Source organism: Ambystoma mexicanum, chromosome 6q (genome assembly GCF_040938575.1).
Source record: "Ambystoma mexicanum isolate Mex_15411 chromosome 6q, UKY_AmexF1_1, whole genome shotgun sequence".
NCBI lineage: Eukaryota > Metazoa > Chordata > Amphibia > Caudata > Ambystomatidae > Ambystoma > Ambystoma mexicanum.
The window spans coordinates 276,779,592-276,792,273 of record NC_090937.1 but is presented as its reverse complement, the minus strand read 5'-3'; the positions used below and the strand labels follow the sequence as shown (position 1 = coordinate 276,792,273).

Below are 12,682 nucleotides of genomic sequence, written 5' to 3'. Positions count from 1 at the left end.
CTGCAAGTGCCAGGGTGTCCCGGTCTGGCAATAGGCAGCTGTGTCACCACATCAGCTGCCACTGCCGGAGGGTGCAGCGGAAGAGGGGTCAGTTGAAGCTAACCTGCGTGCAGGACCTTTCAGGCCATGCTTCCTTTCAATGTGGTTGTGCCTTGCAGTAGCACCCAAGAAGCAATGGTACAACGTTCATCCATCGCCCGTTTATTTTTCGCGGTGTTTTTTGCCAAAACATTTCGGTCGAAAAAAACTCTGTGAAAAATATGGGGGTAGGGGATTGGCTAAGAGCATATAAGAGATAGGGGTGGTGGGGGATAGATAATAAGTCAAAGGGAAGGGGAGGTTTGGGGGGTAACCCCCCAAATAAAAAAACAAGAAATTCGATGAGTTTTTTCAGAGAAAATATTGCTGCAAAATACTCAGCGAAAAGAAATCCGGGGATGACCGCAAATAGAACCGAAGCAAACCTCCTTGTTTTATCCTACTTCGTTGGTGTGTTGACAGTGCTCTTCTGTCCCCTCACTGTCATCACTTCCAGCAACCTGAAGTGCTTCCAGGACCATGACGAGGTGGGTACTGTTCAGGCCCAGGATATCCCATTCCAACTGACCCTTGACATGGGATGGCTGTGCCAGTCTAACCCCATCTGCAAGAGTGGACACAGGTGAAGATGCTTCTTCTTCCTCCTGGGACATCTGCTGGGGGGCCACCTCTGACATCTTAACGTGTTGCTCTTCCATTTCCCCCTGCTCCACTACCTGTACTCTCTGCTCACCTGCCTCAGAGCAGCACAAATCCACTTCTGCACCCCCCTTCATCTGGGGACTGACACTCTAGACTACATGAATAAAAACCAGTGTCTGACTAGGGCAAACACATTGATCCACACGGGGTTCTCAGACACCCAAAGGGTGTTGACTTAAACAGGAAGGACACAAAAAGGAAACATTTTTGTAAAATGTGTTTCTTTGTTTATTTGGAGCTAAAGGCAAGATACGGAAACCAAAGACAAGTCACACAAGGCCTCGAAGGAAACACACACAAAGTAAATGGGATTAGAAATAAAAAATGAAACGTTTTTTGTTGCTTTTTTATATCTTTTTGGTGTGACACAAAGAGAAAAGGGCAGGGAGAAGGGTTTGGGTGAGATAAAGAAAGGGTAAGAAAAAGATGGGCATATTAAACACATATACAAAAGGGTGCAAATAGAGACTAAAAAGTATTCAGAGCGAGTGCACAGTCAAGAAAGATCCCCAATCTCCACAGAATCTATCAAAACTCCCCTAAAACTCCACAGAATCTATCAAAACTCCCCTAAAACTTACCTGGCCTGTCTCATGATGGATATGCTCCAAGGACTGCAGGAATTCTTTTAATCGGGTACAGATAGGGTGACCAGATGTCCCAGTTTTTCCGGGACTGTCCCCGTTTTTGCTGCTCTGTTCCCCTTTCTCAAGATTATGTTTCCATTGGAAACTGCAGTGGTCCCGGTTTTTGGTAGTCGTTCTTTATAGCTGACAGAAATGAATGCACAATCACACAGAAGAGATGCTGCATTTTACAACTTAAGATAGTGTTAGTTTGTGATAAATTAATTATAATATGTGTTTATTTGAACAGCAACACTTAAACCCCCTTCTCCTCCAACCACTACTGAAGTGTAGAGGCTTGACAACCACTTTCAAGAGTTAGTCCTACCTTTATGTTAGTTGCCCTTACCCGGTGTTTTACTTTTTAAATCTGGTCACCCTAGGTACAGAGTATTTCAAATGGTTTGCCATTTCCTACAGCTCATGGGGCTCTGAAGAGTCAGAATGGTAAATGTTCTGTGTGTAGGACAAGGCACCATGCTTCTCAGCGATATTTTGCCCGGTAAGAGTTTATCCTTGAGACATCAAATGTGTTTTGTAAAGGATGAACGTTAATGTTGTTACTTATAGACTTTGTGGTCTTTGTCTACGAGGTACAATCTTGTTCATTCAGAATTGTGCTCACTGATTAAGGCTGGGAATATGAGTACTTAGTTGTGAACATAGTCATGTCTTTGACACAGCACGGAATTGATGTGTCTGTCTTCACTTCTTCTGCATTCACTTGGCCATTCATTCACCACTTCATCCTTTACATCTTCTGCCTTGCACTTCTTCTAACATTCGCTCTGTCATTACAGGGGGAGGGCCCACTGACCTCAACTCTAACCCTGCAGCTAACCTTCCCGCATCCATTGCCACCTTGAGAATGTCAAGTTGAAGTCGAAGTTAAGGTAATAAGTAAATGTATAAAGAAGTAAATGTCAGATGAAGTGAATATAGAAGAAGGGAGTCTTGAAGGAGTTTTTTGGGCGGAGTAAACAGAATACACCCCCAAAGCTGTTGTATCTATTAACTTGCACTTCCGTGAAATCAGAAATGGGTTAGCCATTGACATGGTCCACTGTGATGTTGTAACTGCTCAGTAGGTTATACAGTTTCCTAGAAATATGTTTGAACAACTCAAATGCACCGGGTAATATTGACATTTGTCTCGTTTGTATTACTTCATTAATGAATTTAGTTGAATGTACCGTAAAGTAGAAGATTGAAGGTCCTGAGATACCGTATATTTGTTGTGTTTACATTATTACAGTAGTTTGTGTATTAGGTTTTGGGAACATTATTCCAGCATGCATTTTGGGTTTGAACAGTGTAGAGCACTTTGTGAAAGAATTCCACCAAGTGTGAATAGAATAAGCGCAACACACGCATTTGTCCTTCTCTGGCAAAGGTGTTTTAGGTTGTTTTCTAATGACAACTTGCAAAGCCCGCCCATGAGTGAAGCATGAGGAGAGTGCCATGACAGGAAAGGAATTTTGCAAGACAGCAAGTGTCACTCTGTTCTGTATCAGCAGCGTCTCGCTTCACGGACAGGCGCCAACGTTCTTTTCAAAGTCCCCTTTCTCTTTTGTTTCAACAGACTAGAAGGAATGCCAGGCATACCTCAAGGTCACATCTGAGAAATTAGAACATAGTTTGGGTCAGAGTGGTGACATTTTAATTGGTATCATTGCACAACAATGGGATGAGACGCAACAATCAGTAATCACTCAAACAACACATCACTGATTTCATTTGGCCTCCATGTCTGTTAGCACCGCAATGTGGAACAAGGCCTTGCAGTGGAGTGCCGAACAGTCGACCGGCCCGATGCCTTGCTGACAAGCTCAAGGCCACTGCCAACACACCTATTGATTCTCACGGTTAAACAATCCGTGAAAAATCATTCAGCCATTCTGGTGCAAGCGCAACCTGTTGAGTTTATCCACTTTTGTTTTCGGATTAACCTTTACAAATCTCCTGTTTGATTTCTCTGGAGAAGTAGAACTGAGATGCGTTTGCTCAGCTGCAGCAATGTAATCACGTGGCCTGAACTTGCTGCCGATAGCCACAGGTTTCATTCTAAGAGGAGAGGCCGGTTTCCAGACGCAGTATGCGAATAATGTTGTATGATACTACCCACGCCATGCCTGCCATGCCTGCTTAGTCCAGGGTTTCATTTAAGGGCAGCAGGATTAAAGTCTGAGTTTGCCTTGCCGGGATTCGAACCTGCGACCTGCAGATCACACACAAATCGCAGAAGGGAGCCCTCAACCTGCTGAGCTATCTACCGGGTACCTTTGGGCGCCTGCTGCCTTCTATCGAGCCCAGTCTGGGCCACTTCAGAGTAAACTTGGCATTGGGTGAAGAGTCAGCAGCCCTAGGAAACGAGCGGCCTAGGCTGCTTCATAAACACGCATCAGAAAAACATGGACCACGGCAGCAGCAGGGGGAAGACTTTTGTCTGTTGGGTGCCCGATTTCCTGATCTCTTGGTGAAGCACGGGTACATTAGCAGTGATTGCAGGCAGTAGCAGTTAAGTGACAGGTGAATGTCACTGCATAAAAGCCTTTGAGATGCTAAGCAGTGCTCTTTCTTCCTGTGGTCCAAAGTGAAGAAGAGTCCTCAAAGACACTTTTGAATTTAAGTTGTGACTATTATTTTAAAGGGGAGGGGGCAGGGACAGGGTAAATATAGCCATTAGTGCATGAATTCACACTCATCAACTGGCTCACTATGTCTGATTTTCAGACTAATAATGTGTGCATTTATCTTCCTTTACTCTGTTTAAAAAAAAGATCAATGCATTATACTTCCTAATTGGATATTGTTCCCTCGTGCCGCTCCAAAATGTCCAAGGTTTCAGTTCTCAGTTGGGTGCTAATTTTTTATTTTATTTATTGGGTATTTATAATGCGCCTACACAGGGTGTTTCAAGGCGCAACAAGGCAGGGGGGACAGGCATGACAAAAACAAAAAACAGTCCTACTAGGTCATGTAACATTCAGATTGTGCAGGCGCAGTAACAAGAAGTGCCGGGGGAGGGGAGGTGGGTGGAAGAGTCGATCAGGGTGGAAGGACCAGTGAGAAAGCGAGGGCCAGGAGAGGCGAGGCGGAGAGAGCCAGGGGAAAGCAGAGTGCAGAGGAAGAAAGGTACAGGATCTAAGTGCAAGGTAATCCGTGATGTGAGGAGAGAAGGAGTGAGAGGAGTCGAAGATGACACCAAGGTTTTTTGCCTCAAAGGAGCGTGACGGTAGGGGGCCCATGGAGGGCAGCCAGAGAGTGGTACAGAAAGCGCCCTACTGGACCTAGAGTCACGTATGCTCGACTTTCTGGAAAAGGGAAAAGTTAGCCTTCTAGTACTTTTAGATTCGTCGGCCGCTTTTGATGTGTTAGACCGTGGGTGTTTAATAAATATCCTGCGCACTAGCAGGGAGTGCTCGAGGGACATGGGTAACTGGTTTCATTCGTTTCTGAGCAATAGGATCTCGTAAATTTGTTGGGGTGATGCCTCATCAGACGGGAAGGAAATACTCTCTGGGGTCCCTCAGGGAGCCTGCTTATCCCCGGCTTTATTTAATGTATACATGACGCCTTTCTGTGACCTACTAACCGTCTTGAGCGTCTACTTTGCCAATTACGCTGATGACACCCAGCTCGTGATGGAGCTAAGTGGAGATTACGAGAATGATACAACCAGGCTAAACTCCTTCTACGACTCCATAAAAGAGTGGATGTCCAGTAAATGGATGTGTTTAAATCCCTCTAAAACTGAGCTTATGATCTTTGGCTCCAAAATGGCAAGAGCAAAACTGAGTCCGAAATACAAAAGCATGTATCTGGAAGGAAATAGCATAGGCACTGTAGAGAAGGTCAAGACACTGGGAGTTTATATAGAAGCCTCGCTCAGTTCCAAAGGGCACGTGGATGGTTAGCAATTCACAATATCATCTGAGGGTATTGAAACACACTAAACCATTCTTATCCCAAAAGAATCGCAAAGTCCTGGTGCAAGTCATTATCATGCCCCAGCAGGACTACTGTAATTTTTTTATTTTTTTATTTATTACATTTGTATAGCACACAGCAGCTCTTGGGCATCGAGGTGCTGTTACTTGAAGGGAACTTAGTTACATCGAGCGGACTCATGGGGAGCAGCAGTTATACATTGAACAGAAATAGAGCAAATATACATTAGGATACATATAATATACATATAAGCATGGTGCATTTATGTGAAAAACAGGTTTGGCTGTAAATTATGGCGTACTTCAGGTGATGAGCACAGTTTTCATGGCTTTGTGAAAAGTCATGAGGGATGCCTCGCCTTGGAGGGTGGAAGGTAGGGCATTCCAATGTGAAGGTGCTAAGTAGGGGAAGCTAGAGCCACCTGCTCTAGATCTTCTTACCATAGGCACACAGAGCATGTTGGCGTAGGGTGTCTTAATTGGCCTTGTGGATGGGTGAATCCTTTGTGAGAGGTATTCAGGTATGTAGAGGTAGATGCTCTTGTGGATCAGTGTCAGGGTTTTGAATAAGATTCTCTCTTTTATTCGGAGCCAGTGGGCTGCTTTCCTGGAAGCAGTAATGTGCTCTCTTTTCGAGATACCTTGTGCTGCGCGGAGTGCGTTGTTCTGGATGATTTGTAGTCTATCCAGGTTTTTGGTGGAGGTTGCAAGGAAGAGAACATTGCAGTAGTCTAACCTTGAGCCTGTGATGGCTCTGGCTATGTTGGTGCAGTTCTCCTTGGAGAGAAATGGCCTAGCTGCGTTAATTAGTTTGGCATAGTAGGCTGCCGAGGAGGTGATAGCACTGATTTGTTTGTTCATGGATAGGTTGGAGTCCAAATGGACTACAAGGGTTTTGACTGAGTCTGATACTGGGATTTTAATGGAGTCGATAGTGAAGTGGCTAAACTGTAAGTCAAGGTATTTTAGTGTGTCGGGGTAACCTACCAGGAGGAGTTCAGTCTTGTCAGAGTTGAGGCACAGTTCGTTTGCTGCCATCCAGGCTTGAATGGTGTTGTAGATGTCGTTGAGCATAGCACAGTCTGTGTCATAGTTGCCCGTGAGGGTGAGGAGGATCTGGGTATCGTCCGCGTAGTTTGTGTACAAGATACCCATAGCGTCGAGGATGAGAAAGAGTGGGTGAGTAAAGATGTTGTAGAGGGTGAGAGAGAGGCAGGAGCCTTGTGGACCTCCACAAAGCATGATGGTGGGTGAGGCGGAGGCCAGGTCAGAGAATACTTGCATGGTTCTGCCTTGTAGGAAGGAGGTGATCCAAGTCGTGGCGTCAGGGGAGAATCTGGCTGTGGTCGAAAGGTGGTGACATAGAACATTGTGGTCTACAAGGCCGAATGCTGTGGAGAGGTCGAGCAGTAGGAGTAGGGCTGGTTTGCCTAGGTCTCTGGCATCATCCATCTGATTTTTGTTGGTCACGTAAGGTGCTTCTGTCCCGTGCCTAAGGCGAAAACCAGATTGACGTAGCCCTAGGAGCTTGTTTTCTTCGATGAAGTGCTGTACCTGCAGGTATGCTGCTTTGCCCAGTATCTTGAGCAAGAAGGGGACGGTGGTGATGGGCCTGTACTTGTTGAGGGAGGTAGGGTCAAGAGTGTTTTTTTTAAGAGGTGGCGGACCCAGCCTTCCTTGAGGCAGGAGGGGACTTTCCCAGTGGCAAATGAGGCATTGACGAAAGCGGTCAGGAATGGTGTGAGGTTCTTGGCACAGTCTTTAATAATAGAGGCAGGGCAGGAGTCACCCTTACAGTTGGACGATTTTAGGTTCCTAATGAGGTTGATCATGTCTTGTTCCTGTATAGCTTTGAATGAGAAAAGCGGGGAGGAGTCAGGGGAGGAGGAAGGGGTGGGGGTGGTGGTGGTGGGGAGCAGGTGCTTAGTGGACTGGGTTTTAGTTTGGAGTGTGCTAAGTTTGTTGCGGATGGCTGTCTGGATTTCGTTGCACCATACCTTATATTTGGTGAAGGTTAGGGGGGTGTTCCATAGGGGTCTCTAATTCTCTGAAGATAGAGAAGATTTCTTTGGTATTGGAGATTCTGGATTCGAAAGATTTAGCTTTGGCAAGGATGATTGCCTTCTTGTAATCCTTTGAGCAGGCTTTGAAGGTGAGTTTGTCTTTATCCGAGTGGGAGGTTTGCCATTGTGTGAGGGCTGTCTGTTTTTCAGTGCAAAGTATGAGGAGGCCCGGGGTGAACCAGGTATTGGAGTGACTCGTGGGTTTCTGTTTGCAAGGTTTGAGCGGGGCTATGGCATTGACAGCAGATTTGAGGGTGGCATCGTATGAGAGTGTATGGGTTTCTGGGTCCGTGGAGAAGGGTGGTCTGAAGGCTGGGCCTTGGAGTAAGGGTAATAATCTCTCTTTAGTTAGCTGGCGAGAGCTTCTTGCAAGGACAGGTGGTAAGGGTTGAGGAGATGGTGTAGAGCATGGGTGCACAACATACCGCTCGCGGGCCAGTTGCGGCCCGCCATGCTGTTTTTTCCAGCCCGCGAGGCACAAAGACTTTCCTAATGGAGGGCGGCCCGCAAGCAGCATGGGCCGCCCTCCATTAGGAAAGTCTTTGTTGTCTTTCGGGCCGAACAAAACACTGGTCATCATTGGCTCAGCACACACGCACCACGTCACTCCGATGAGCCACGTAGTGCGTGTGTGCTGCACCAATGGAGTGCCAGCACTACGGCTAGCATGGCCAGTAAGGCTTGATGCCGGAAGGCATTTCAACCTTGCTTGCCACGCCAGCCGTAGTACGATTCCACTTACCTCACCAGCGTTCCAGTTTACCTGCCTACCAGCACGTCTCCGGTAAGTGGTCTGTGTGTTTGTGTTTGTGTGTCGGGTCTGTTCTGCTGTATGTTTGTGTTGTGTATGTTGAGATGGGGGTGGGGGAGTGTCGGATGTGTATGAATGTTTGTTTTTGAGTGTTTGTGTTGTGTATGTTGAGATGGGGGTGTGGGGGGTGTCGGATGTGTATGAATGTTTGTTTTTGAGTGTTTGTGTTGTGTATGTTGAGATGGGGGTGGAGGAGTGTGTCGGATGTGTATGAATGTTTGTTTTTGAGTGTTTGTGTTGTGTATGTTGAGATGGGGGTGGGGGGCGTGTCAGATGTGTATGAATGTTTGTTTTTGAGTGTTTGTGTAGTGTATGTTGAAATGTGGGGGTTGGGGGGCGTGTCGGATGTGTATGAATGTTTGTTTTTGTATGTTTGTGTTGTGTATGTTGAGATGCATGTATGGGTGCATGCTTCAGAGTTTGTGTGCTGAGTTGGGGGGTTTGGGTCTGTATGGGTGCATGCTTGAGAGTGTGTGTGCTGAGTTGGGGGGTGGAGGGGTTCGGGTCTGTATGGGTTCATGGTGTATGCTTGAGAGTGTGTGCTGAGTTGGGGAGTGGGGGGTTCGGGTCTGTATGGCTGCATGTTTGAGTGTGTGTGTGCTGAGTTGGGTGGTGGGGGGTTCGGGTCTGTATGGGTGCATGTTTGAGAGTGTGTGTGCTGAGATGGGGGGTGGGGGGTTCGGGTCTGTATGGGTGCATGTTTGAGAGCGTGCTGATTTGGGGGTTGGGGGGTTCGTGTCTGTATGGGTGCATGTGTGAGAGTGTGTGTGCTGAGTTGGGGGGGGTGGGGGTTCTGGGACTGTATGGGTGCATGTTTGAGAGTGTGTGTGCTGAGTTGGGGGGTGGGGGGTTCGGGTCTGTATGGGTGCATGGTGTATGCTTGAGAGTGTGTGCTGAGTTGGGGGGTGGGGGGTTCGGGTCTGTATGGGTGCATGTTTGAGAGTGTGTGTGCTGATTTGGGGGGCGGGGGGTTCAGGTCTGTATGGGTGCATGGTGTATGCTTGAGAGTGTGTGCTGATTTGGGGGGTGGGAGGTTCGGGTCTGTATGGGTGCATGTTTGAGAGTGTGCTGATTTGGGGGGTGGGGGTTCGGGTCTGTATGGGTGCATGGTGTATGCTTGAGAGTGTGTGTGCTGAGTTGTGGGGGGTTCGGGTGTGCATGAATGTTTGTTTTTGTATGTTTGTGTTGTGTATGTTGAGATGCATGTATGGGTGCATGCTTCAGAGTTTGTGTGCTGAGTTGGGGGTTTGGGTCTGTATGGGTGCATGTTTGAGAGTGTGTGTGCTGAGTTGGGGAGTGGGGGGTTCGGGTCTGTATGGGTGCATGCTTGAGTGTGTTTGGGGCATAGTGTTTGGTTGGGGTGAGGGGGCCATGGGGCATAGTGTTTGGTTGGGGTGGGAGCCATGGGGCATAGTGTTTGGTTGGGGGTGAGGGACAGGGGGCATAGTGTTTGCTTGAGGCGTGGGGGCCATGGGGCATAGTGTTTGGTTGGGGGTGGGAGCCATGGGGCATAGTGTTTGGTTCGGGGTGAGGGGGCCATGGGGCATAGTGTTTGGTTGGGGGTGGGAGCCATGGGGCATAGTGTTTGGTTGGGGGTGAGGGACAGGGGGCATAGTGTTTGCTTGAGGCGTGGGGGCCATGGGGCATAGTGTTTGGTTGGGGGTAGCAGCCATGGGGCATAGTGTTTGGTTGGGGGTGAGGGGGCCATGGGGCATAGTGTTTGGTTGGGGGTGAGGGGGCCATGGGGCATAGTGTTTGGTTGGGGGTGAGGGACAGGGGGCATAGTGTTTGCTTGAGGCGTGGGGGCCATGGGGCATAGTGTTTGGTTGGGGGTGGGAGCCATGGGGCATAGTGTTTGGTTGGGGCTGAGGGGGCCATGGGGCATAATGTTTGGTTGGGGGTGGGAGCCATGGGGCATAGTGTTTGGTTGGGGGTGAGGGGGCCATGGGGCATAGTGTTTGGTTGGGGGTGAGGGGGCCATGGGGCATAGTGTTTGGTTGGGGGTGGGAGCCATGGGGCATAGTGTTTGGTTGGGGGTGGGAGCCATGGGGCATAGTGTTTGGGTGGGGGTGAGGGGGCCATGGGGCATAGTGTTTTGTTGGGGGTGAGGGACAGGGGGCATAGTGTTTTGTTGGGGGTGAGGGACAGGGGGCATAGTGTTTGCTTGGGAGGTGAGGGACAGAGGGCATATTGTTTGGTTGGGGGTGGGTGCCATGGGGCATAGTGTTTGCTTGGGGGTGAGGGGGCCATGGGGGATAGTGTTTGGTTGGGGGTGAGGGACAGGGGACATAGTGTTTGGTTGGGGTGAGGGGGCCATGGGGCATAGTGTTTGGTTGGGGGTGGGAGCCATGGGCCATAGTGTTTGGTTGGGGGTGAGGGACAGGGGGCATAGTGTTTGCTTGAGGTGTGGGGGCCATGGGGCATAGTGTTTGGTTGGGGGTGAGGGACAGGGGGCATAATGTTTGCTTGGGGGGTGAGGGACAGGGGGCATAGTGTTTGGTTGGGGGTGGTAGCCATGGGGCATAGTGTTTGGTTGGGGGTGAGGGGGCCATGGGGCATAGTGTTTGGTTGGGGGTTGGGGGTGAGGGACAGGGGGCATAGTGTTTGCTTGAGGCGTGGGGGCCATGGGGCATAGTGTTTGGTTGGGGGTGGCAGCCATGGGGCATAGTGTTTGGTTGGGGGTGAGGGGGCCATGGGGCATAGTGTTTGGTTGGGGGTGGGAGCCATGGGGCATAGTGTTTGGTTGGGGGTGAGGGGGCCATGGGGCATAGTGTTTGGTTGGGGGTGGGAGCCATGGGGCATAGTGTTTGGTTGGGGGTGGGAGCCATGGGGCATAGTGTTTCAGTGGGGGTGAGGGGGCCATGGGGCATAGTGTTTTGTTGGGGGTGAGGGACAGGGGGCATAGTGTTTGCTTGGGAGGTGAGGGACAGAGGGCATATTGTTTGGTTGGGGGTGGGTGCCATGGGGAATAGTGTTTGCTTGGGGGTGAGGGGGCCATGGGGGATAGTGATTGGTTGGGGGTGAGGGACAGGGGACATAGTGTTTGCTTGAGGCGTGGGGGTCATAGTGTTTGGTTGGGGGTGGGAGCCATGGGGCATAGTGTTTGGTTGGGGGTGAGGGACAGGGGGCATAGTGTTTGCTTGAGACGTGGGGGCCATGGGGCATAGTGTTTGGTTGGGGGTGGGAGCCATGGGGCATAGTGTTCGGTTGGGGGTGAGGGGGCCATGGGGCATAGTGTTTGGTTGGGGGTGAGGGACAGGGGGCATAGTGTTTGCTTGGGGGGTGAGGGACTGGGGGCATAGTGTTTGGTTGGGGGTGGGAGCCATGGGGCATAGTGTTTGGTTGGGGGTGAGGGGGCCATGCGGCATAGTGTTTGGTTGGGGGTGAGGGGGCCATGGGGCATAGTGTTTGGTTGGGGGTGGGAGCCATAGAGCATAGTGTTGCACTCCAAGAGTGAACTCAACAATAAAGCTAAAACAGGCACAGTTAGGAGATGTACATCCTTTGCTTTTTTGAGGAAGCCTGACTCAACGAAGGCCATACTCCTCTTGGCCAACCCAAACAGCAACCTATAGCAGTCCAAAATAACGGAATGTCCAATCAAGGGGCAATAAAATATATATAATTTAATTAAACAGACGATATACAATAACTAAATCGAAATAAATGATAACAATGGAAAATGTGTAGTACAAAATGTAAGTGTGAAATGCAATAAAAATTGTTACCCCTCAAAAACATATTCTTTTTCCATATGTTTAATACAAATTGGGGGTTGAAAAAGCATCCTGACATGTCCCGCCTACCGCCCCTCCCACTTTTACTTTTCGGCCCACTATAGCCCTCATGTCAAAATCAGTTGTGCACCCCTGGTGTAGAGGAATTAGATGTGGGTATGCTGAAAGAGCTGATGTGGTGGTCAGACCATGGGGTGGGGGTATTTCCTGTGATGGTGATAGGGCAATTAGGTTGGGAAATCCAATCCAAGGTTCTAACTAGAGAGTGGATGGGGTCGGCGATAGTGTTCTTGAATCCTAGAATCTCAATGGCTGAGTTGAGGGATTTAGCAGCTGGATCCTTCATGTCATAGAGACCTTGATTGACATCACTGAGTAGGATGACTTTGGAAGGTTTCTTGAGATTGTCAGTGAGGAGGTGAGTGAGTGTAGCCTGGAAGTCGGCAAGGGGACCTGGAGGGTGGTAGACAAGGTGTATGGCGATGGTGTAGTTGAGGAGAGAGGCTGAGTTTGAGTTGGAGGTAGTCACTGTTATTGCTCATAGATTTCTCTAACTTTCTAATGGCTAGGCAGTCTTTGGCTATTAGCGCTACACCTCCACCTTAGGATGGGCGATCTTGTCGGATGATGGCGTAGCTGGGTGGGGAGTGCAAGAGAGACTGCAGGGCCGAGGCTTCATGTAGCCAGGTTTCTGTGACCATGAGGAGGTTGGGGTTGTGGGTGGAGATGAGGTCATGTATGTCTAGAGCATGAG

At 49.2% G+C, this 12,682-nt stretch overlaps 1 protein-coding gene across 2 annotated transcripts in view; it reads left to right on the top strand.

The window, feature by feature from the left end:
- The window catches only part of GPRIN3 (GPRIN family member 3), a 427,889-nt gene that overhangs the window by 343,679 nt on the left and 71,528 nt on the right, over window positions 1–12,682 (top strand). The window contains exon 2 of one of the 2 annotated variants that reach the window (XM_069630750.1): window positions 2,168–2,260. The exons of the other annotated variant lie outside the window; for it this stretch is intronic. The gene's annotated coding sequence lies outside the window, so the exon portion shown is untranslated. The remainder of the gene's footprint in view (window positions 1–2,167; window positions 2,261–12,682) is intronic. 2 annotated transcript variants of the gene reach the window in all.